The 23,147-nt window shown below is 37.3% G+C and overlaps 1 pseudogene; it reads right to left on the bottom strand.

Moving 5' to 3' along the window:
* Positions 1–10,907: 10,907 nt before the first annotated feature.
* Positions 10,908–21,273, bottom strand: LOC122355488 (annotated as a pseudogene).
* Between the last annotated feature and the right edge of the window lie 1,874 nt (positions 21,274–23,147).

The following is a 23,147-nucleotide window of genomic DNA, read 5'->3' as shown; positions in this document are numbered from 1 at the left end:
TATTATAAGTCACAGATGTTTGACAGGTCTCTAATATTGAAATTCTGAGAATCTGTGTCCTGGTTTTACTGTGTTGATAAATGTTAGCAAGAATGACTTTTGCTTTGAGCAAATAATAAGAAATGAAATTGTTTACAATTTACAGTTTTGTAACTAACACAAAGCCTCCTCACCAAGTTATGTCCTCTCCATGTCACAGCCGTATTTAAGCATGCCTCTCCCAAAGGCCTTGCCTGCAGTAACCCTGGGCACTCTTTACCTGCCCACGCATTTTAGACCGCAGATTGTTCACCATGAGTCAGCCCTCGCTCTTGATGCTGTAGTACCAAAACACACAGACAGAAATAAAAAAATAAATAATAAAATAAAGAAAAAATAAAACATACACTACACTTCTATCTTGTTTTCAAATCTCTGAGCATAGGTAAATCAAGAAGCATTTAACAAAATGACTAAAACATTAAAGTCTACATTTTTAAAAAATTGAACTACCCAGGAACGAGTTAAAGGACGACAAAAATGAATAATACAAAAAAAATCACGCTATATAACATGTAGATGAGTTTGAGAAATGAAGCGTTACAACATAAGCTCAGAAATGGATCCTTGTGATTGAACAGGAAGTCTTCCATTTAACAGAGTAAATGATATACTGGAGTGGTGTGGATTACTTGTGATTGTGCTGATAGTTTCAAATCAGCTGTTAGGATTCATAGTGTATATGGATCAAATACAGCACATGGGAATGTTCAGTCCGTCTTTTTTCACCTGGGATTAGAGCTGCAGGTATTCGGTAGGTTACATGAGCACATCTGAAATAGCTTGCCTTGGTGATGTCAGCCTTCTCACGAAGCACAAATGTCAGAAGAAAGGGAGAAATGTCTTTTACATCACACAAATCAACAGAAGCGACTCATTAATCAGCTTCGTCTACAGCTCTCAATGATTGAACCCGAAACAATCAGCCACGGTCACACCTCCTACTAAAACAACAGCCATGCAGGAAAGCTGGCTGGCACTAGAAAATTAAAAGTAATATTCTGGGTTTTAACAAATAATGGTGTTTTAAAGCAGAAATGTGAAGCTTCTGTTAAAGTTAAAGCTCTTATGTAGTAAAATGTCAGTTATGAATTACGTCACGAGTAGTCATTTTTGCGGTGGGGCTACTTCTCTGGGCTGAAGAACTTCCGGTTATCACGTTGCTGGACGTACTTTTGGGTGGAAACAATAGTAACCGCTTACATTTTTATTCTATTCTAATCTCCAAGAACTACTAGAGCTACGAGTCTTGTCAACCGCGGTGCTGCAGTTGAAAAACAAAAAAAGATTGTGGTTTTTGCTGCAGCAATATACGGGTAAAAGACAACATGAAAAAGGATAAGTAGAAAGCCTTTGTGTTTGTTCTTAAGTCTACTACAATTATCCCAACATGAATGAGCCATTTTTGTGGCTGCATTTTTACTAAGAAAAAGCAGATATATTTCATATCCCATCCAATTATTTGCTATTCTTATTTTTCTCACAATTAATTTGTTTTGGCAGTCAATCACATCCTCGTGTTTGTGTAGAGGTTGTTCTGGATTTATAGGCAAAAGGAAGTTTATTTAGGAGGAACCTGAACACTGACACTGCAATGTTAAAAATGTGTTACCCTCTCAAGGTCTTTGAAGTCCTCATCCCAGTTTGGTTCCTTCTGCGCCTCCCACCTTCTCACTCATCATCTGAAACACACACACAAACACATATAGATACTGCTATCTGCTTTGGGAACTTTCAGTAAGCTAAATGTTAATGCTATTTCTATCCTCCAACCCTTACAGAAAAGTTTTTGCAACTTTCTTTTAAATTAAAGCCCAAGAGTGATCATCCTTCAAAACACACACAAGACTTATATATGGCACATTAGGGAGTACTAAGAAATACAAGAAACATTCATTGGTTTGCAAATGTAAAGTCAAAGAGAGAAGCATCAGCTTTCATGCAAGTGTCTTATGTGTTTGAAGCCTCAGGCTTTTATCTAATTATCTGCTGCACTTTCAGTTCACATTAAAGTGTGAGCGGGAAAAGAGCAATAGTGTATGGCATGTAAAGAAGCTTCAAATACGTTTTAATTTGTTGACTTCTATGAGTGCATTACTTAAAAAATTTTCTATATGCAGAAAAATTTTTACGCTGTCAGGATCATTACTGTGAAACATTAATGACAATTAGCATACAGTTTGGATTATGGTTCTGTTTGGGCAAGAACTTCCAGTGCATACGATGCATGGATGAGAACAGGAACAGCAGCTTGCACTCCAACATAAATACACTGCAGTTCAATCATTTAAATGTACACATTTTAGATTTTTTTCTGATTCGAGAGAACCTGACTGGGTGAGAGGAGGAGCTGGGGATGGAGAGGGGTCAGGTAAATGCCAATGTGAGCATGACTGATGAACTAATGATGCGCTTATGTCACACTTTAAAAAAAAAAAAGCGTAAACCCTACAAAAACAGGTAGAATGAAACCACATTTCTCCTTTTCATTCTCCTGTTCTTGTTATTTTTAGTGTCGTTGAAGTAATGCTGCAGTTTGTTGATATACTGAATTTGAATTATTTATAACATAAATACACAAATGAAAACTTAAAAAGAATCTACATGAAAAATTAAGATCACAGAAACTGCTTTACATAGAAGATATTAATGCCATTTTCGGATGTAAAAACCATGTCACTATGGGTATTGTAGGTGGTTGGCAAGGTGAACTCATTTCGTAGTGCTTGCTTCTTTAGGCCACATCAAAAGAGTTCTATTGACCACCAGGTAAAGAAACAAAATCAAAAGTCAATCACTTAGAGAGCTAAAACCACCCTTTTTGCTCTAGCAATCAGCTACATCACATTTTGTGTGTAGACGAGGAAAAAATTAAGAACATCAAAGGAAAGAAATTGAGTCAGGAATGGACCTAGGGGCTCCTGTAGAGTTCCCCATTGGAGCTCTTCCTGTTGTTCGTCAATGATACTTCCTGTATGGGCGGCACAAATGCTTCCGCTCAGTTTCACACAAAAAGCACTCCTCCTTTATGAGCTGAACTCCTTCAAAGCACAAACACAGACAGCATGTATGGGGTATTGTATTCAGTAAACAGGAAGCCTTTTTTGTGTATCAAGATCATCCCGAAGGAAAATATTCAAACAAACCACGCAGCGCAGCCTGGGTGGCTTACGATCCATCAAGCTTACAATTGCACTAAAGCGTCTTAGGTCACTGTGGCGGCGGGTCATTTTTCGTTAACTTTTAAAGTATCAGGGCGCTTAAAGTTGTGTTCGTGAGTTTATCGGACTGGCACTAAAAGCAAGATTGCAAAAAGACAAAAAGCTGCAAGTTAGGTTCACTGAACAATCAAACCTCTTCCCCACTGCAGACATCCACGGCTCTCTAACTTTCACTCGTTCTGACCAAATACTTAATCAGTCTGTTTGTGAAACACACACCCAGTCTTCAGAGAGGAACACGCGTACATGTGTGTTTGACTGACAGCACCTCATACAGTGGCTCTATTGTGCGGCCCCGAGTCGCTAGTGTTCTAATATGATTCAGATGTAGGTGTGGACACAGATACTGATCACAGGGATCACATTTCTATGATATGCAAAAAGAAATAGAGTTAAAGAAAGCAGCCATGTCATTTTTATAGCTCTACTTTAAATGGCATTGAAAGTAATGTATATACACACGTACAAATTATCATTAGCATTTTTGGCCAAATGATTAATTGTAATAACGCCATACATTTTTCTGCGTTCTGTATCGGTTCGTTTACATTTTTATTTTTTTGTACAATTTGTTTTGTTTCACATTTAAAAATCAACTCTAAATTACATTAAAAAAATAAAGAAATAGTATTCGCGCCAATATCTGAGCCACAATCATTTTCAGCATGCTGCGATTCGATAAGATAAGGAAGTCGTGCACTTTTGATTTTGCATAATTATCTCTGCCCGACAGCAAATCAGACAACTCTGTTTCTAGCGTGCTGGAACAAAGCGACACTTCTACACAATAGGAAATACACTATATAAATGCCTGCATGGAAACAGTTCGGTTTCAAAAGATATTGTGATATAAATTAACAATGCAAGAGATATTGGGTACATTAAAAAAGAAAACATGCTTGTCAGCCTCTAAGTGTAATTTACCTAAAGCCATAAAAAAAAGAGCACGCGATAAAGAGAATGAGGAGGAAGGGAGGATTTCTGTGAACAGAAATTCAGTTTGACGACTAAATAAACAGTAAAATCTCTCACACGCCTGTACATATTTCAGATTGTTAGCTTAAACAAACAATCAGAAAGTTGGAGCTTTTCATTAGCTAGCATAAAATCAAATGCTCAGATAATGCGATAACTGGTTTGTTTCTGAAAACAGTTAGAAAGCAGGACAGACAGAAATGCTGGTATCTGCAACAGGACTGCCGGTTTGTAAATGTCTTGCTGTTACATATTTAAAGTAATATTTCACCTAAAATGGAATGTTGTTATTCTCAAGACTATCTAAAGAGTAGATGAGTTTGTTTCCTCATCAGAACATATTTGGCTCTGCAGTGAATGGGTGGTGTCAGAATAAGTCCCAAAAAAAAAAAACACCTTTCAGCAATAATAATAATAATAATAATAATAATAATTCACAAATAACCCACGTCCAGTCCATCAATTAACATCTTGTGAAGTGAAAACGCTGTGTTTTTAAGTAGGAGATTCCTTCATTAAGAGGTTTTAACTTTAGACTGTTGCTTCTGGCCAAAACACAAGACCAAAATGATGCTTCCTGTTTTCCTCTGCATCAAAATCCACTGCCATTTGTTTACAACTGTCTTTTTTCTCTTGCAAATGGTGTTTTAATCTCGAAATTTCTAATGATGTACTTCACAATTTTTATACATGACTCCAGTCAGTCTTGTGATGTTTTTAATCATTCTGACGGCACCATTGACTGGAATGCTAAATTTCTCCAAATCCGTTTAGATTAACAAACTCATCTACACTGGCCTGAGGGCAAGTACATTTTTCACGTGAACCATCTAAATACTTTATAACTGTAAGTCTACTTTTTAGTAGAATCTTTATCACATGTGTTTGGCCCGTTTCATATGCTTTAAGTAAATAGACAGTATAATCCTATTCAACTTCAAACAATGGCGTGAGATCGAGATGAAACATGCTCTCCGTCGAAGCTAAAAAAGGAAAAATGGTTAACTAATGACTTTGTTTTTAGTGACTATGAACATCAGGAAGTTCTGCATTTCACCTGCAGGTTTAGCGTTTAGTTGAAGCTTGTGGACTGCAAGACTTCTCCTCTGACATTAACATGCTTGTCGATTCTTCTGCAACATGTCGATGCCGTCAGACTTGTTTTTTGTAAGCAGGTAGAGGAATGTTTCACCGGCTGACGCCAAAAGCTTCAATTGAATGTCTGAAAGCGCGTGTGCAAAGTTTGTCTCTTTCTGAAAACATCAGACTGTTTAAGAAACTGCCTTGCAGATAAATGCAGCAGCATTATTCACATTGCATAGACAATAACATATTTATTGCTAATGGTTAATACAATAAAATGGTAAATTAAGCATTATTGAGCATTGATATTAAGTATAATTAAGGAAATCATCCTACTGCAGCATTTTGTAACAAAACAAACAAAAGATGTGTAAAATGTGCATGATGGAAATGAGGATGCAATTTTTGCATTACAGTAAAGAAAATTTGAGAGAAATGTGCACAATCATCACGAGAACAATATCACATTGCAAAACAATGCCCTAAAAATAGGGGTTAATTTTGTTCATGCAAAATAACAATTCTCATGTTTTCAGTATAAAGGATGAATACATTTTCTCTACAACATTACAAAAAAAACACTATGCGTCATCTGCACGAATAAAGTCAGGATTCTGCCAATAAAATGCATGCGTTTCCTGCTCAAAACCCACAGTATACAAGTTTAAATTTCATCTGAAATGTTAACGCATTGGTCACTGTGGTGTGGCAAATGTGTTGCAATGCAAAGTCATGATTCTGCATTAAACTAGTGTGTTGTATATGTGTACATGGCTATAAAAATCTTTACAGGGAAATATTCATAGATCTAGCTTTATAGACTAACCATCATTTGGAAATATATGAGCTAATGCTATATTATGCTACAAAACAAAACTCTTAAACACACACACATACACACACACACACACACACACACACACACACATATATATATATATACATAATATATACATATACACACACATATAAAGAAAAGTCTATGTAAAATTATATATGTATCCATGTTTGTTTTTACATATAAAATATAAACAAAACCGTATAAAGACTGTGTCTCAAAATCTAATGAGATGCCTGCTAAGAGGCTAATAGCTGTCTAAGTAGGGCACTCACTAAATTTTGAAACACAGCCATGTTTTAACTTTTACTTTACCAGAGCAAAGGAGACTCCGACTGAAATAAATCAAGTTGGAACTGACACAATAAACGTTTCTTCGTAACTCACGCTGTATTATTTGTTTACTGTTGCATCTAGTCTGTAAGTTTACGCTCGTGTACCAGCTGATTGGAAAACACTCACCTGACTCGCTTTATAAAACTGTTTCTTTAGTCCGGCTACTGCAGACATCTTTGCGTCGGATCTTTTCGCTTTAACAAATTAAGATTTAATTTAATTCACCCAATATTTAAAAACAAAACTATACGCTTCCACAGAGCTGTGAAAAAAACTCTTCTTCCTGATCGGTCAGAGTTTAAACCTGCAGTGTGCACGTCACACCCAACTAGCCCGCGACGCGACTTTTTAACTAGAACAACTCCCCATACACGCGTCGCGTATAATAGGAGAGTTCTGATTGGTCGACTGCTTGCCAACGTCAGGATTTTAACGCTCGCATTGTAGCGTGTTGCAAAAGCCTATCGCACTGAACATGTGACGTTCTTTTCTATTATTTGTAATGTATTTTATGTTACCCGCTGCAGATTGCTCTTTTTGTTATGTATCTCTGGCAGTAGAAGAAATAATAAAGAGGCGTAACTATCTGATCTGGTTGGTAGATTGAGTGTGTCGCGTTCCTTGCAAAAGATAGAAACTCTCCAGCTTCCGGGTTAAGATTAATATCAGTGTTTAAGAACAGTTTGTTACGTTTTCAATTAATCATTAATTCATTGAAATCCTCATTCATATTAAAAAGAGACCTAACTAAAGCACCTGTACTTAATATATATATATATATATATATATATATATATATATATATATATATATATATATATATATATACACACACACACACACACACACACACACACACACACACATAACTGAAGTAAAATACTGTGTAGACAAATCACAAGCTTAACAACATTTATTTTTCAAGAATAAATCCATCTTTAGTTTTTTATTTTTTTTATTTCATTTTTATTCTGTGTCTTATAATTCAGGCTAAAAAACCTGCAATAGTACATTAGCAGAAAGAGGAAAGGTCTTTGACACTTTGTGATTGACATTCACAAAAATATATATATATATATTTAAATATAGCTACAGGACACAGTGATCAAGAATACTGAGGTCTCCTATTCGGTGCAAAGTGTGTATGTGTGTGTGTGTGTGTGTGTGTGTGTGTCGAGCAGAGGATACTGGTGAGACAGAGACCAGCCATCTCCCTGAGAATAAATCTTTTTGTGTGAAACACACAGAGCAGAAACATTTTTTCTACTGAAAAATGAAATAAACATGAAACCACAGAAATTGCTTTACAGGGTGACTGAATGAGACAAACACAGTTTCGTCTTTACAGAAGGCATGCATCAAAGGCCTAGAGGTGGGGATTGTCAAAACAACACATTTAAAAATACATTACACGGACAGAATTCCCATATTTCTCATTCTTAAACGAGGGCAGGCTACACTTTTTTGATTTGAGATGTAAAGTTGGGCACACAATAGAAGACAGATTTCCTCTTGTTCAATTAAAAAAAAAAAAAAAAAAAAAGAGAGATACAACACTACATTTGATCTCTCATACAGAATACAAGCTCATTACGTTCATATGAATCATCTTAACCAGTTGTGTAGTATAGATAGTAGTACTATAAACAATGCAGTGAACCTCGATACCAGAGAACTCTGTTGAATCTTTATTTTTGGTAAAGAGCACGTAAAAATAGGATGGAAGGATACGATCCGGACCACAGAAATTGACAAAAGGTGATGCAATCAACAATTTACAAAATAATACAACAGAAACACGCACTGGCCACAAGATGCATGTGGCATATCTGAACCCGAAACCTGCTGGACTGAGCTTTAGAATCCGTTTCTCTCGTTCGTTTCTGAAAAACACTGGTTTAGCGTTTGAAGTCCACCAGGCAGGCGATCCTATTGGAGGAAGTGTCTCATAGCATCAGACTGGGGTCATCAGGGTCGCCCCCAGCTCTGTGTGTGTCCCAGAGAACAAGCTGTTGAAAGCCATCCAGCTTGGTTCTGGAGAATAACTGTCCGTCTCCTGTAAGCGTTCCCTCAGAATCGCTCACAGAGGGCAGCTCCAGAACAAAATTCATGCCAGTTCATGTTTTAAGTCCGGTATTCCCGTGCACACGCCGGAGGTACTCAAAAGCCGGCTAATGAAAGTCCTGGCTCATCTTTAACATCTCTGCCTTTCATCCTGCTCCACCATTCCATCTCTTTCCTGACTAAATATACTAATTTATTTACATTCCTATTCAAAATAATCTTTTAGAAATGTCCATAAAAATTAAATGAACATTGAACTATTTTTTTGTTTATATTCTAAAGTGGCATTTACAAGGGAAGGGGACGTGGGACTGAGGTTTCTCATTGCATTAAAATGACAACAAAAAAAATAAGGTGCAGCACCAAACACTGTCAAAATGTGCCTGAGCAAACAAGAGCATGTGTGGGTGGAACAAACGCATCAAATCTTGTATTTGTCAAGAGTGCAACAGTCTGGTTCCAGAAGAATTTTTTCTTTTGAGCTTTTTGGCCTTATTTTTGAAACAATCATGTTTAAAAGTGGAATTTGTAATGACAAACTACATTACCCATGAAGCTGTACAGACAATCCCACCAATCAGAGAGCTCGGAGGGAACTACAAAATACAATATACTTAAAAAAATAAAGCGTACTTAGATCATACTTTGTACTAATTAAGTCCAAAACTGAATAGTTTTATTGATACATGAGTAGTAAAAGGAATCACCATCACTGCTAACTGCTATCAGTTGCAGTGCTTCATGGATTTGTAGTTTTTTCCCCTCCTCACTAAAACCATTAGCCATTCAGCCTTTGTGTTATTGTCCAATTTTCAATATTTTTTGCTTCAACAAACTTTGTAATGTTGCAATTTCTTCTCATAGCTCATTGGTTTGGCTCTTTTCTTGTAACGCTTTTACAAAACTTATTGTAAAAATAAAAATGAACAGAAAAAACACTTCCAGGAAACCAGCACTGCTGAAAAAGTGGACGGGCACTAACGCACTCTATCCTTTACAGTCATGCCAAAGTTTGCAAACCCTTTAATATATAAGACTGTTTTTTGTTGAATATCTCTTTGCATATAACAATGTGCCCTGTTGAGCACTGTCGCAAGCAAATGTTGTTTACTAACTAATCTAATACTGCACTAAACGAGTCAAATTCTGTTGAACATGTGGTATGTGATCATGTAAATAACTGTTAAAATGAGGATTTCGTGGTTGCTGTTGCATTATTGTAACAAAAAAGCGTTCACAAATATTTGACCATGACTGCACTCTTATAATGAAAAAAAAATGACTTCTATTGCACATTAGAAAAGAGTTTAGCACACTTATGATTTCTGGTTTGTTTAAATAGCTTTAAAGTTTTCTTTAAATTTTAAAGAAAATTTTAAAGTTTAAAGAAAATTCTAAGTTAAATACAAGTTAAACTCAGATGCTAATATATACAGTTAAGCTGCCCAATAGACATCCACTGTAAGTGCATTTCTGTCAATATTTGTTTGTGCGTTTTCACAAACTGGGGTTTTATTTTTGATAATGACTACTTTCATTAAATTAAACGCTTTTTATTTAAACGTGAAATGAGCTTGACTTGTATTTAACGTGAAACGTTCCTTTAAAGTAGCATTGGTAACATTGGTCCCTTCATTTTTAACAAACAATCTGGGCACATAAGTTGTTTTTTTCTGTTTTTTTATATGAGTGGATTGTCAAAGTCTCATAAAGCATAAAGCAAGACCAAAAAAGTGCGTTGTGTACATTCAGGTCTCAAATCAAAATAAGTGCTTTTGGGATACATTCATGATTCGTCAGAGGATGAAAAAACGAAGGGAGATAGAGGAAAAAAAAGCAATAGTAGTGCTTAAAGAGTGATTCAGTGGCGAAGGGCAGTTGACGTCATCTAGTATGTTGTATTTGCTTTGAGAGTTTGATCCTTGTAAAATTATTAAAATTATAAAACCTCTTATAAACTCCTTTAAATATCTCTGTGTACAGATGCAGAAGGAACAGTGGCATGCTTAGACAGCTACAAGTTGGGACGAAGGGCCTTGCAAGCATACATCTGTACATAAAAAGAGCATTTCGAGTGTTTCCTTAAAATAAACCGAGATCTGAGAGCACAACTCAGAAATAAACTCTATATGAGTGTCAAATCTGAAAGTTTGTTGGCTCCCATGTTTGTAGTGTATTGTGTGTGTGCGTGTCTGTATGCTAACAGTGCTGCAACAGACTGAGGATTCTCCTGGAGGTTTTAAAATTCAATTGAAATGCTGTTTTTACGTAATGACCCTCTCTCGCTTTACGCTCACTGCGTGATTTCCCTACACACTCTCTGTCATTTTCCCCCTCGCTATCTCCTCTCTCTAACTGTTGGTAGAGTCAGGGAAGTTGATGTCGCTGCGAACACTTCCCTGTACAGAGGTGGGAAGCTGTAGGCTGTCTCCGGGTGAACTAGGCGGAAGAACTCCAGCTTGTCAATATGCAGGTTACAGATGGATTTCATCTGCGGTAGTTTGGACACCATCTGCGTAAACAACAGATCAAATACTTCACAATACTGAACCGAAACTGCTGGATAATCCAAGCCTGACTTTGAACTGGTGCACAAACCGTGTTTCTGCAACTTATAACACAAGTTATACAACTGTTCAAAAGTGGGGCCAGTAAGATTTTTTATTAGTATTTATTAAATCAAAAATAAAGTAAAACTGTGATAGAGAAATATTATTACAATTTATATTTTCTAATCTTTTCTATTTTATTGTATTTTGAATGTAATTAATTTCTGTGAGCAAATAATTGGAAATATTTATTAGCGCTGACAACTGTTGGGTTGCTTCATATTTTTGTGGAAACAGTGACAGTGATTATCTGATAACTGGAAAGTTCAAAACAGCATTTATTTGAAATTGAACTAGATAGATCATAATTGTATTTACTGTCATTTTGTAAAAAATTATTTAAAAAAAACAGCAAAATTTAAAAATAAAATTATAATATTATATAATAATATTTATTTATACTTATTTAAATACATATACATACACACACTCAGTTAAATGTAATTGTGTCCATGTACGTTTGACCCTTAAACGATAAAATTAACTTTATTATATTCAATTCAGTGGTTGACTCAAAATCCTAAAATATACTGTAGTTTGCTCATCTATGTAGTCTTAACCACTAAAATATGACATTTCTTTTATTCAGAATTGTGTGCAGAAGCAGATTTTGTATAGATGCAGTCAAACAGATTCCTCACCTTATCCAGTTTCTCAGCAGTGGCTCCGTTCATGTGCAGGCTGTGCTGAAGAGCCACGTAAACCTTCTCCTGGAGCTTCTGAACCTGCTGAGACTCTGTCAACCACGGCCGATCTGAACAAAACGGAGCAGAGGTTTCAAACTGCGAGAATGCGTCTCATTTTTATTGTTGCGTTCCAGTCTGACCCTGGCACACATTTATTTTTCCAAGAGCACATAAACCCCAGCCTTATAAACATTTGCTACAGGAAATTGGTAGCACATGTGTGTGAGTGTCACCTGAGCCAGCAGGACTGCAGCGCTGAATAAAGCCATTTCCTCATCACTCAACTGAAGGCGGCTCAGACTTTTAGCCAATTCAAAGACGGCGTTCACCAGGTCATCACACCCTACAAACACATACTGGTTAGCATGCTGAAGATGAAGAAACAAATTACATTTCCGTCGAGGGCCATAATTTGCCCAAAACCAATCTCTCTTTTGATTTAGAATGAAATTATTTAATGGACCTATTAGGTTCCAAGAATTCTAAAGGAAATTATAAGATGTTCTAGGTACAAATAATTAGGCTTTTGTGAGATTTAAGCAATTAAGTACTTCAAGCTGTGCTTTATCATGAATATCACAGTTGGCCTCTATATATTTTATAATAGCAGGAATGCTGCATTTAAAGTTTAACAGTTATATTCTTCTTTAATATTCTGTTCAAGTATAATGGATTATCATAAAGAAACAGGAAGACTTGATTCTATGTATTGGCGCTGATTGGATATTGAAAAGTGAAGGCAGATGAACATGACCAAAAATAAGCGCCATTTTTAGAAGATGTGGTTATGATGTTTGATATTAAGATAAGTAATTAAAACTATTTAATTAAACATGCACAGATTAATTGTTCAAAAAGATCTATAACATGCATTCAGAAAACAGACCAACCAACTTAATCCAAGAATAAAGGTTTTTATTTGATATATTATGCACCAAGAGTGCTTTCTGCAGTGCTTCCATTTAACTTCGATGAGCTATTACTCACACGAGCATCGCTTGTATTCACTAACTGGGTTAAAACCCATTAGCTCTTGTGGCTTATTGATTCATGACGCCTCTGCTCTTGCTCTTAAGAGCCTGCTGGTATTTTGCATGGTAAAAGAGAATGTGTTGAAGTGGAATACTAGAGTATATAATGCATGCCTATTCCCCCTTATAAATAGAAGCTGAAATAGGTTAGCATCTTATTTTGAATTCATAGATTTTGATGCATTTTGTAATGCATTTTAGATTTCATGTGCAGTTGTAACCACTGTTATAACACATTGTACTTACATACTTAAATGCATCTGATTCTGTACATGTCCAGATACTCACCAAGGGCTCTGAAGAGCTGAGGACTTGCAAACTTGCCATCGAAAAACATAGTGTTGTTTGAAGAGTTGTACTTGTGGCACATTGAATCAGCAGTATTTCCAGACATCCTGGAACAGTAATAGAGAGAAAGAGAGCGGCAAAAAGATGATGGGGAGCAGAAAGATAGAGGACAGAGGCGAAAAGAAAGACAGATATAGAAAGAGGGGAAAAATAACAAAGCATGCAGGGAGGGAATGAAAAATGGGAATTTGCTCCACGTGCAAAAATACAGAGAAAAAAATTTAATTATAATTTTTCTCCAAATATGTGACCATCAAAATGAAGTCAGTGTATCATTTTAAATGACATTAAGAAAAAGTTTTTTTTTTTTTTTTTTTTTTTTTTAATTACGGTAAGCACAAAGACAAAGAAGTAGACAGAATGTTGGAGAAACAAACAGAAGAGGAGACAAACATTAGTGCGAGATTCAGGTTTAACATGGACAGAATTAAGTCTTGTGGGCGGATTCACGAAACAGTTGTGCCTCTTTTACGCTTAAAAAGCTGCATAATATTATGTAAGTGCAATCTAACCAGGCATATATCCAAAAAGGATTCACAAGATGTACTTTCAGCTTTCAACACTAATTTTCTGGGTGTTTGTGCTTTTGCCATTATCTGAACTGCATGTCAATATCGGCTCCCAGAGTATTCAAGATGTAGCAAAAAAGAGAACGCTAAAGAACCCAAGTGTGTTCTGGAACGGTGTTAGAACATTACTAAATGTGATTAAACTAATAAAGAGATTGAACGGCCGCCCAGGGCCACATCAGAAATGCCACACCATGGCAGTGAGTGGATAAGGTGATGCGAGTGAGAAATCGGTTGTATAATCTGGGATTAGTCATTTGTAATCCGTGTGACAAAGGCAGCACTGACCTGCTTTGAGCAGGATGATCTGGTCGTTCTGGCAGAGGTCCATGAATCCAGAGATGCGCTTGGCGAACTCCACGACGTACTGGATGGCGTTTGTGATGTGCAGGGCACACTGCTGCCACATCCACTCTGCAGACTGAGTGCACAGATATTATTAATGCATCCGTTAAGAAAGAGACAAATCAGCAAGCACGGTCGCTAGATCGATCATCTATCTACGTATTTGTCTAAAATGATAATGGCATCACGTATTGTGATAACGTCGTACCTTGAGCTGAAAGCTGCGGGTTTCTTCAGACGTGTAGAGGTTCCAGGTGAGTTTCTTCAGCTCTTCTGCGCTGTACTGACACGTCTCCAGGTGAGACTTCACCACATTTTGAGTGATTCGCTCTGAACAGAAATTTAAAAGCATTAGCACATTTTCCCTCTGAATTTGTATGCGTGAGTGTAAATATGTTTTCCATTTATCTTACTAAATCTATTTTCTCAAATTTTCATTGTATCTTTTGTATATGTATGTTTTTGCAATAATTTTCTTTACATAGTATTATAGTAATGAGCATTTTTGGTGAAAACGTTAATTAAAATGGTCAGAAGCGAATTTATCTCAAAGCTGCAGTCCATAACTTTTGGAGCTCTAGCGGTTAATGAACAGAACTGTGTTTAGCTGGAGCTACTTCTCTCTGTTTATGTCTATGACGTGAATCATGCAGGTACAGAACCTGTCTAAATAGACTGAATATAAACACTTATTATTGATGTACCATAGCGAACATCAAATGACGGTTTGGATTCATGGTGTGCTCGCTTATTATATAAATCGTGTACATTTTGAACATAAAAGTTACAGGGTTTAGCTTTAATATTGCTAACTTAAAAAGACAGCTCACCTATGTCATGTAGAGAGCAGTTGTCTGGTAGAGATCCCAGGAGGCGTGCGTAAGAAGACTATTTTCAGGCAGGATATACTCATGCTTCACCCTCCCTGCTTCTGCCATATCTACAGCGCTGGGCTCGGGAGAGCTCTGATTGGACGAACTTCCGCTTCCGGCACTCCCGGACCCTCCGCTGCCCCCAAGCATCTCCAGAGCGCAGTACTCGCTCGCCTCCTCTGGGGTGAGCGGCAGGTCGAACAGCAAACCGTCGGGCAGCGTGGCGATGTCATCCAGGTCACTGAGGGTGGAGCTGGAGCCTCCGCTGCTGTACGGCCGGCTGTGCGTGCTGTCTTCACCCGTCTCTTCGCGGTCACGTGGAGCCAGACCACCACCCAGACCCGCCAGGCACTCCTGAGACAGCTGCTGGTGCCGCTGCACCTCCGCGTACAGGCTATCCCGCTGTTTCTTTGACATTCGGCCAAACTTCACCGCTACAGAAAGAAAAAGTATCATATATTAACTCAGTATTACATATCTTTCACAGTAATAATTTACAGATGTTTGAGGTCAGATTTGTTTACAGGAATTAATCCCTTTATTAAGCAAGAAAGCAAAAACTGATGAAAAGTGTCAGCAAAGGCATTTATAATTTTCATTCATAAAGAAAAAAGCTTTGTTTCAAATAAATGCTGTTCTTTTTACATTTCTATTAATCATGATAAAGATGTATCCACACAATACTACGCAGCAAATCCGTTTTCAAAATTGATAGAATTTGTTTTTTCCGTTGACCAGCCTATCAGCAATTAGAATGACTGCATATAAATAATAAAAATTCAGTTTTGCATCACAATGACAAATTACAACTTACAATATAAACTGTATTTTTGATTGCATAAGTAGTAGCATTAATAGTAAATAACATTACTGTATAAATTACCATTTAATTATGTGTGTGATTTTTATGGGCAAAATAAAAGCTCTTTATTTATCTTCAAAATGAGTCTTGTTTCACACTAATTCTGTTACAATGAACCATCTAACCAATTGAAACATTCGCATATGTATATATTCGCATATGACTGCGATGATCATCAAGACATTCACTTCATCAAGACTCCTTCATTTGCCCTTTGACCCTGCCTCTCCTCATGTAGTATTATAATTGAGGCCTATGGTTTGTAAAATTCAGTTTTTTTTAATCAGCTGGTGTGCTAAATTTGCACTCACCATCACGGCTCATGCCGAGCGCCAGGCACTTCTGCAGACGACAGTGTTGGCAGCGGTTCCTGTTGGTTCGGTCGATCAGGCAGTTCCTCTGCCGTGAACACGAATACATGGCATTGTTCTGCTGGCTGCGTCGGAAAAAACCCTGCAAAACAGAAACGTAGTTACCTCAGAGTACAGTACGGCTAAGATCAGGTGCGGCTTTCATAGGTGTGCCCTGCCGCTGCGTGATGAACAAAGTAATATAAACTGACCCAGAAAACAGGACAAAAACATCGGCATAAAAGATAATGAGGGACAGAGAACAGAAGAAACATTTTGTTTGTGTGGGTTGAATGGAGATCTATAAATCTAGGGTAAGAAAAGAGGAAAGTATAAAATAGAAATTATGCTGGAATTCTCACCTTGCATCCTTCACACGTAATAACACCATAGTGAATCCCAGAGGATTTGTCGCCACAGATCTTACATGGTATAACTTCAATTTGAGCTGAAAAAAAAAAAAAAAATTTTTAAGCATTAAAAACAAAAACGTATCATGAATCACAGAGAAAAGCACATATGCCCAAACACTGTTTTGACATGCACCACAGAAAATGTCAATCAATGAAGATTACAGCCAGATAAAGAGAGACCTCTCTCGCTCTTGCATGCTATGAGGGACAGAAATAGCCAGAGGATTGATTTTCCGACTGAAGGGTGTATTATGTCTTAGCTTTATGAGAGGCCTTGATACGACTCATATGATCAGTGGAACACAGAGTAGGCACTTTTGGAAACTAGATGCCTGGCTCTCACATACGGGCAGGCATAAAAACTGATATTACCTAATTTACAGTAAATTAATTATTCACACAAACTAACTTAAATAAATAAATGAAAGAACAAAGTGATAAATAACTACTAAACAAACAATGCGCTCAGTGTTATTTACATAATTGCTACGCAATAAAATAATTTTAATATTTATATAATATTACATAAATGTTTTCATAGGTTTCAAAAATGTTAATAACATTTGAATGCATTAATAAATGTGTAAATAAATAAACCAAACAAAGAAAGAAACGTTGTATATATTTCATTATAACAGTTTGACTTAAAATCTTTAACAGATAAATGATCGGTAGACGACCAAAAAAAAAAAAAAAAAAAAAACATCCTCCATTTTGTCTTTCTAGCTCTGTCAGCTGAAAGCAATGACCAAGATACACTGTGGCATGCAATGGAAAATCTGTGAGCCCTTGGGTGCCCCTCCCGTACTGCTCTCTGTGTAGAGTTATATAACCTTCTGTCTGCAAACATTCCACAAACACGCCATTCAGAGCTGCTCAGTCTAATAATGCAGATGTTCCGCCTCCCTGCCGCTTCTGATAGCCTATTGGTTTATGTTTGGGCAGATGTGTTTGTGATTGGCCTGCTCTGAGTGTCGCTCTATTCAGCTTGGCTGTAAGCCCATGTGGACTCGCTGTCCTACTGACATACTTTCTCAGTGAAAAGGGGAGGGTGGAGGTGGGCGGATCCTCTGTGCATGTCATTTAAATAGGCCTTTCCCTTCTCTCTGTTAAGGTGGAACTGGTCTCAACGGAAACATAAGAATTGTGACAGACAAAAACAGGGACAAAGTCGAGAAAATTTTCCATTTTAGTTTTGAAATGCTCTGTATAACAAATAAAAATGAATGTTTATACTGTGTATATTTATATAGTGTAAAATTATCTATTTTGTCTTTATATTTAAATAATAAATAATTAATAATGACCAATAAATATAATGGTCTTTCTATTTAAGCCTAAAATAATAATGCTATACAATTATAAAATACATTTATTAATTCAATTAAAACCTTTTTCATTGTGTTTATTAGCTTTTCAATCTTATAAACACCTTACATTATAAATTATTATACAATAATTTTATAAATTCAATATCATGCAATAGTTATGACTTCAATAATAAAATTCTAAACCTGCTAGATTTGCTGTTTAAAAACAGTTTCTGTTGCGTTTCATGAATCCTGACCTAAAATGCTTAATGTACTCATGTGTTTCATATTAGCATCACTGAGGGGATCTTGATCCTTTAGTTTCCACAGTCTCTTACGTTCTAAATGCCATTTGTGTGATATAATGGAGAATAAACAAAAAAATAAGGACAGATGAAGAATGGAATTATTTACGCACGGAGCGAATCAGAAAAATAGTTTAAATCCACTTTGAGAGGCGGCCATTGTTATCTGTGTTTGCGTGCAGGTGCCGTAATGCAATCAGATTTGAAAAGAGAACACCGTGTTAATCAGTAAAGTCTAACTTGGTGACATAACACAAGACAGCAGATTAGATTAAGCAGAAGAACACAACGGATTTTAACCATAAGCATTCGGCGTAAGACTAAAGGAGCCACTGACCCAACAAACATCACAAGAACAACCTCAAACTTCTCTTTTAAAGCCTTATGACAATGCATAAGCTCGAAAAGCATAAACATCATTTAAACGCAGGCAATTGTGCACCATTACTCGGTTTTGACTAGTTACAGTGATGAGCAGAAGGGCTTTTAGTCACGAGGTTGGCATATGTAGGCCAGAGTAAAGAACAATGATTTAACACCTCGCCTATTTTACATAACACATCCTCGAGTTTCACCCGAGCCAAGAGAAATCCTGACACTTCCCGCAGACAGAGCAGAATTTCTCTGCAGTTTCTGATAAGACAGACGGTCAGTGGGTCAGTAAGTCACTGTTGGTTTGTGCTGTCTGGACGTCACGAAACGAAGGTCACACAGGCCATGTTCACTTTAAAGATTGCACTGATGCCAAAGCAAACATAAAACGCGGCTCGAAATTCGAAAACGGTTTCATGTTTTCGATTATTCATCGTTTTCGTGTTGACTAAATAAAAAGCTAGGATTATTATTAGAATGGAGAGGATGCGAGTTACGCGAAAGCCGGTGACACAAAACAGACCGTGCAAACTGCCCCGAGATTTACATTAATAAAAAAAGATGCTCCTGACAAAGTCCAGATCCGCTCTTTTTCAGTAGATTATATATTACCCGCTACAGCCTTCCTGTCCTCAGCTGCCCTGTGAACATGAGCCATGCTGTGTATATTTAAACACAGCCCCACCTCGAGATAGTATGTCCGGACACGTACGCCCGCAACTGCCTTTAACATTTGTCCAGAGAGCAAACAAAATGGGAGAGACAAAATCCTCATATTGAGCTTACAGACAAAGAGTCTGGATCACTAGCTAAATTAAAAAGAAAAATGATCATGATGTAATATTTGCTCAAACTGAGGTAAAGGGTAAGAAGAAGCCAAAGAGCTAAATAATTATATTTAGATTTAAGGTTTCATGAGCAGAGATTAAAATATTGTGTGGGGGGAAACTGATAGAATTTGCATATTTATTATGGATTTAACAATAAGCACAGTATTCAAGTGAAAACTTTTCATCGTGATTATAAATTATCGGCGCAAGTGCTTGATATAGTTATAAATAAATACTATCCATTTAACTTCATAACCAATTATTGCCACTGCAGTGTTTATGTTCACTTGATTTTTATGTATTTTAATACACAAAAATATATTAATGTAACAATTATTTTAGTATCATTATTAAATAAATTAATACTTGCTCCACGACTGAAATTATTTCACTATGTGAGAGGAAAGAAACATCAGAATGGAAACTACCTGGAAAAGCCAAGTATTATGCATTGTATCATAATCATGCATAATATCTGCTGCCGAGAAATATTTGCGGTCAAAGTATAGGGGCTCTCACTAATCATAAATTTACCATGTTTATTATAAAACATTATATAATACAATAAAAAATTTCCTTCAAAAACATTTCGATTGATTTCATATATAATAACATGCATAACGCGATAGTTATACCAAAATGAATTTAATTATGTAAAATGTATTTATATTTAGCGTAATTAAACCTAGGAGAAATAATAGCAAGTCACTGTTACATAAATAGGTGACACTGCTGTAATAAACGCTGTTTGTTGTCTACATCAAGAGCGAAGTTCAAGTTCAAACTCAAGTTCATGATTAAAAGGTAAAGGCGCGGCGGTGCCAATCATCACCAACAGACCGCATGGGTCTGCACGACTCCAGCGAAGCGCCTCCCCTCTCTCCCTCGCGCTCTATCTCTTCATTCCCTCCTGTGAATGCTGTGTAATGCTCAGTGACATAACTAGGTCAGTAGAACAGCAGGTTTGAGCGCCGCTCACACAGCCGGCCATGCTGCCCTGCGAAAACAACAACACACAGCCGACACGCCACAGAGACAAACCTCCATCTCTAACATTAACACTAAACAACACCACCGCGACCGCAAAGCGCGAAGAATGAACCCACAACAAGTCACGAACGGGCTAAATATTTCGATTCGAGACACCGCATGGAGACATTTTATCCGCCAAATACATTATTAATATTCCGAGGGGTATATATTATTTCTTGATGAAGAAAAAAGAACTCCACTACTTTTGCTCTCATTACATAACAAAACAAACCCGTCAAACGTTTCAAAACCACGACCCGACGCTCCCGTGTCACGAATTTGACACATTTTAACATCTTACTATGAATCACTGTAACATTTGAGGGAAAAGGAACGCCGAAGAACGTTTAAAACGCGTTACAAAGTAACAAGTGGCCGCGCTGCAAATGTGACAGGAAAGCGGTCGGAAAACGCGCGTGCAGACACACGCGCCAACGTTTCTGCATTTAAACGTGTAAAAAGTAGTTAAAGAATATTGACAGCTGATGGTTACGCGCCATGCAGTGCTCCAAAACGCCTTACCTCTCATTTTGATCGCCGTTTCTCGATTCTCCAAAGTTCACTGGGTGCGGAGCAATACCGTTCGGACTAAGTAGCTAACGTAAGACAGCTACTCGAATGAAACTTTTCGGCTCCGACTGGGAGCATTATTAGGAAATTGTAAAATATCGGAAAATCCACAAAGTAAATTCGCGTCTCTGAAGGTCTTCTGTTGCGCTTCGGTTACTAAAAAAACGAAAGTCGCTTTCGTCGCGTGTTATGGCGCTGTATGAAAAGTCGTCGTCCTCCTCTCCTCTCACTCTACCCTGCTAACCTACTTTCAGACGCGTGGACTCTCACATGATCTCACTGCCGCGCACTGCTCACGGGGACGCGCATCCAGTCAGCGCTTAAGGTGGGACTACAATTCAGTCATTCAGATTCAGACTGCTTTTTTTTTTAATTGGAAATTAAACGAGTAGACAAGTGGACGAGATACTAACTAGAGGACAAAGGACACCCGCAGTTCAAAAAGTGAAATTTATGTTTAACTCACATTTCTCATTTACATCAAGTAAAACGCAAGTTTTCTTTTAATCGAAAGTGGTAATAAAGAAGGTTTGCGATCATAAATGCGTTGCGCCTTCACAGCTAGTTCAGCTAGTTGGGTTTGTTCACGCCAAAATGAAAATGCTGTAAGACCCCTCGTTCATCTTCAGAACACAAATTAGGATATTTAGATGAAATCTGAGAGCTCCCTGACATAAACAGCAATGTAAGCGGCTTTACCCTGAGTGAAAATGAGAAAACATAAAAGTAAACATCCTGGGAAAGCATGCATGTGTCTTAGTACTGTCCAAAATGGCAGAAGACAGTCATTTGGGGTAAATTATTGTAATTTTTGTTATCTTTGTACACAAAGGTACTCTCGAAGCTTTGCCAAACTGACTTTGAGCCACTGATGTCTCATGGATTCTGAATGTGTGTTCAGAACGTCTTATGGGTTTGGGATGAACAACCCCTTTAAAGTGCACTTTTCTATGAATGTTGGTAACTGAATAGTTGACCTTTTTTTTTCAAAGTAAGGAAAAAGTACTGTCAACAGCTACTCAGTTAACATTCTTCAGGATTTCTTCTTTTATGTTCAACAGAAGAAAGAGGTTCATACAGGTTTGGATAAACTTCACTGATTCTGTTAAGTTCCCCCGATTAATACCCTAAAGCTGCTTTGAAACAATCTCTATTGTATAAAGCATTACAAAAACAAAGGTGACTTGGCTCGGCTTGTCTACCGTCGGCTAACTCACTGAGTCATTTTACAGTGTCCAGCTCGCTGGAAACATTCAAATGTGACATTTAAATGTCGGTTGCATTTAAAGCTATAATCAATGCCAGTTCTTTCCAATGCGCACGCCACCAGACACCCATTAAAGAGACATTCAAGGATTGCGCTGCAAAATGGCCTTTTTATTAATCAAAGCAGGCAAAAGAAATCCCTCAGTCATGAAGCATAAATAAGAGCTGGTTCTATGATAGTTATGGCAGATGGTTATGTAATCCTCAGAGGCCTGCTGGAGGCTTGAACAGACTAATTATTCATTATTCATTTATCTTTGAGGCAACCCTCAACCCCTTGATTGGGTCTATATTAAGACAGATTCTTAAATGAAATATTACCAATTTATTATATAGAGATATATATTAATCCCACTTTAACATTTTTGACAACCTAACCAAAATTAAATAAATAAATAAAAAATCCGTCACTACATTCCAAGCACCAAATGATGAGTTAATATAAGAGCCCAAAACACAAATCCCCACGTGTCTTCATGCGCATTTGATTTGTGCATCTTCAAAATCGTAAATGGCAATGACAAGGAGTGCAGCGGCTGTGTGTGGAAAAGCTCGGTGATGCAATTCTCTGGCAGGGCTCTTATGAAACACAGAGAGAAGATTACAGTAAGTAGGTTAGTGGAACAAGCAGAGAGCACACAGAGTGCTGCGCTCAAAGCGGCTCCCTGTTTTGCCCCCCCCCCATCCGTCGCTCCGTCATCACTTCATCCCTGTCCGCTTCTCGTGTCCACCTCCAGGCCCGAGGTCCTGGGGGATCTGCTTTACTCCTTTTCTTCTTGTTGCCTCTATTCTGATTCAATCTGTTTATTTCTATGGGTTCG

The sequence above is a fragment of the Puntigrus tetrazona genome, chromosome 2, assembly GCF_018831695.1.
Source record: "Puntigrus tetrazona isolate hp1 chromosome 2, ASM1883169v1, whole genome shotgun sequence".
Taxonomy (NCBI): domain Eukaryota; kingdom Metazoa; phylum Chordata; class Actinopteri; order Cypriniformes; family Cyprinidae; genus Puntigrus; species Puntigrus tetrazona.
This window is presented reverse-complemented; position numbering and strand designations above follow the sequence as displayed.